Here is a 4,176-nt window from a genome sequence, read left to right on the forward strand (position 1 = left end):
GCCATGAAGCTTATCAAGGTCCAAATCCTGGAACGCTGCACTCGGGACACGAGAGCCATCCTTGGTTTGGACCTGGAGAAGGCCTTTGATAACATCCGTCACGAGTTCCTTCTCGACGCCATCTCCAAACTCGACCTGGGCTCTTCCTTCCATGCCTTCGTCAAGTCTTTCTTGAGCAAACGATGCGCCATCCTCAAGGCTGGAGATTTGGAATCAGAGAAAATGGAGCTGAGTGGAAGAGGCACCCCCCAGGGGTCAGTCATCTCACCGCTCCTCTTCAACATCGCAATGGTCGACCTCTCGAGATACTTAGGCAAGATCCAGGGCATCGGTCACACGATCTACGCGGACGACATCACTGTCTGGTGCGCGGGAGGCAGTGACGGACAAGTCGAAGCCGCTCTCCAGGAAGCTGTCGACACTACAGAGCGCTTTCTAACAGACACGGGACTCCGGTGCTCCCCAAAGAAATCGGAACTCCTTCTCTACAGCCCCACTAGAAAGGGCCGCAAGCCACAGAACTGGAAACCCCCCACCGAAATTGACATTAATCTCTACATCAAGTGCGGAGATCCGATTCCCAAAGTCGCGTCCATTAGAATCTTGGGAATGACACTCGAAGGGGCGGGCACAAATAGCATCACCATTCACAAACTAGCAAAGAAGACGGATAGCGTCATCGGTCTAATCAAGCGGGTAGCTAACAGAAGGAGAGGCCTGAGTGAAGAGAATCTGATAAGGCTAGTCCACGCTTTCTTGTTATGCCATTTCACGTACGTAGCGGCCATGCACGTCTGGAAGAGGGCCGAGCGAGACAAACTAAATGCCATGATAAGGAGGGGAATCAAGAGCGCGCTCGGACTACCAAACTACACACGCACCGACCGACTTCTGCAGTTGGGTATTCATAATACACTAGAAGAAATTGCAGAAGCACAAGAAAGGGCACAGATTCTCAGACTCTCCGGCACCACGGCGGGCAGACGACTCCTAACAGAGATGGGCGTCCCCCCGGCTAAAGTCAAAGACTCCTACCAGGGCCTTCCGAAAGAGCAGAAAGACCACATCATCATATCCCCCGCCCCACGCAATATGCATCCCCAGCGCAACGTGGAAAGAAGGAAGGCCAGGGCCGTGGCGCTCCTACGCCGGGCGACAGAACTCCCTGGCGGCAGCTGCTTCGTTGACGCGGCCCAATATGGCAAGAGCAAAAATTTCGCAGTAGTGTCCATCAACCACAAGGGTTCGACCGTTAACGCAGCTTCGGTACGAGGCACGTCGTCATGTGCGGCCGAGCAAGTGGCCATTGCCTTGGCCCTCCTGGACGAGAAACATGCCAACATCTTCAGCGACTCCAGGGCAGCCATCCGCGCCTTCAGCGTTGGCGCCGTGTGTAAAGAAGCCTGTCGCATCCTCGACGGTAAAAGCATTGCCACCCACACTCTCACGTGGTTCCCCGCTCACATGGGATCCATCATGGGAGGCCCCACAAACCTCAACGAGCTGGCCCACTCCAAGGCGCGAGGTCTCGCTTTCCGCGACCATGGAGAACTCCCCGGCCAGCCAGGAGTGGTGGAGAACAGAGATCAACCAACAACATACAATGAAATTACGCAGTACTTTTATCTCGGCAGGAGAGACTTTCCCCTTCCTCACAAGAAGTTAAATAGAGCGCAGGCATTGACCCTCAGATTATTGCAAACAGGCTCGTATCCCAGCCCGGCTTTATTACACAAGCTTTATCCCGACACTTATGCCAGTAGTTCTTGCAGGCACTGCAATGACTCCGCTAGCTTAGACCATATGCTCTGGCGTTGCCCCTCGTTACGAGGCACGGAACAAATAAATGAGGACAAGTGGCTCTCCGCTATCAAGAGCCCCGATGCCGGGGCGCAACTATGGGCTGTCCAGAGGGCCCACGATGCGGCGGTCGGGCATGGCCTGACTGTCCCAACGTGGGAGCGGCCCGCTGCGCGCTGAGTCGCGTACCTCAGGACGTTCATTAAAGTTTTCCATCCATCCATCCATCCCCTTCCGTTTAACCTTTAACCGCCGGCTTCTTGGCCAATCTCCCGTAGTGGGTAAGCGCCACGGGTGAGGATCAAGCGCAAGCAAGCAAGCAAGAGCTGCTGCGAGATGGTTCCGAAGACGATTACGTCTTCGAGAGCGGCGACGAAGCCTCGGATGGCAGCAGTGAATCGGACGACAGCGCTGACAACGTTGCGGCGGGCGTTTTGAAATAAATTAGTTTTGAAAACGAAATGATGGCTGCGCATAGTTGTAACTTCCTAGTCCTCATTTTTTTCGGATAAGCGTGCGGGTTATACGCGAGGTTATCTTTTTCTTTTTCGTGGAGTTCAAAGTTAGGTGTGCGGGTTATATGCACGAAAATACGGTATCTCTATTGGTGCTTTCCAAGTATGTTGGGCGCAGAGTTGTTAATTTTCTTATATTTGGTGGTCCTTTCGAAAGACCACGCATGAGTCCACATTTTGTGAACATTACAGAACTCGGGGAAAGCGAAAAGATATATCTTGTGTCATTGGAGTCCAAGTGTACATATATATCTATACATGTATACATAACAGCGTAAATTGAGTGTTGTCTACTACAAGCGGGAGGAATAAACTTAATCTACAGAAATCAGATGACGGTGAAATCGTCCGAGGTGGGCGGCGTCCCTAGTCCAGGATGCCGCGGGCCTGAGCCGATAGCTTGGCCCTGTTCCCCAGACGACTCTGGTCTTCAGGGCTCGGGCTTGTCAGCTGGGCCTCCCACTGCTCGACGGTTGGTCCGGTGATGCGTGGTGTCGATGGGTTTTGTCCACATTCCCATACCATGTGGTAGAGGGTATTGGGCGCAAAACAGAAGGCGCACTTGTAAGTATAGCTCGTAGGATACATGGCGTCTAGGAGGGTGCCGTGCGGAAATGTGCCGGTCTGTATTTTGTGGAATATCACCGCCTCTTGTCAGCTTGGGATGCGGGGGTCGGTAGATCCTCCTACGTACCCAATCTCTAGTGACTCAGGATATCGGCATATCTTTTCGGGACGCTATCGTGTTGGTCTACCGGGGCTCGTGAACCCGGTGGGATAGCCCGGAAAATGTGATCTCGGGCAGCGGTGTTAGCCGCTACATTACCCGCCAGGGACTCGTGTCCCGGGGCCCAGACAATGCATAGTTCTTGAAAATTGTCTAGTTTCTCGAGGATGCTCAGAGCTTGTTTGGAAATGCAGCCCTTTTGGTAATTTCTGCATGCTGTTTGTGAGTCCGTGATGACTGTGATATGACTTTCCTCTGAAGGGCTATCGCCGTTTCTTCCGCGCAGTCGATGTCGAGTGTTTACCGAGACCGCTGATCACGCTGATACCGTGGGCCGCTCTGTTCTTGTACTTTGCTGCGTCGGTGTATCTGACCTCCTTTTTTTGGTCCTTCGTAGGCCTTGCGTAGAGCTTGTATACTCTCGCTTGCCTCCTTTCTCTGTTGTATTCAGGATGCACGTTTCTCGTTATGCTGGCCACCGTGATCTTCTCCCTCAGTGGTAGAGGGACCCGCTGTTTTCTGGATTCATATTCGACTATTCGACATATTCCATTCTTTTTAGCGTCTCCCTGCCCGTGCTGGTGAGCTTGAGTGGCTCTATCTGGCTTGTCTTGTGGGCCTCTGCTACTTCCTCCCAAGTATTGTGGATGCCCAAGCTAAGTAGCCTCTCCGTCGACGTCGTCGGTGGAAGCCCCAGTGCTAGCTTAATTGTAGGTCTTTCGTATGAGAGTGTTCAGTTTATCTCTCTCGCTGTTCTTGAGAACAAGGTACGGGGTGCCGTAAGTGACTCTGCTGATTACCAGGGCTTGTATTAATCTGATCAAGTCCTGCTCTTTCAGGCCGTGCTTTCTGTTAGTCACTCTTCGCACCATGTGCGCGACTTGGGTAACTGTCGCTTGCAGCTTTTCAATGGCGGCGAGACCGGCACCGTCCTTCTGAAAAGTGAGGCCCAGAATACGGAGTACGTCCACCTTTGGTATGTTGACTCCGTGCAGGGTCAATGTTAGGACCGGTGTCTCCTGTGGAGGCCGCCCTCACGTTGTGCGCGGGGAATCGATTTTTAGGAGCCTCCGCCGAACACGTTGTTTCGCGAACTACATTAACACTCGTTCACGCAATAAATTGTTCAAGAAA

Source organism: Dermacentor silvarum, chromosome 2, assembly GCF_013339745.2.
Source record: "Dermacentor silvarum isolate Dsil-2018 chromosome 2, BIME_Dsil_1.4, whole genome shotgun sequence".
Taxonomy (NCBI): Eukaryota; Metazoa; Arthropoda; class Arachnida; order Ixodida; family Ixodidae; genus Dermacentor; species Dermacentor silvarum.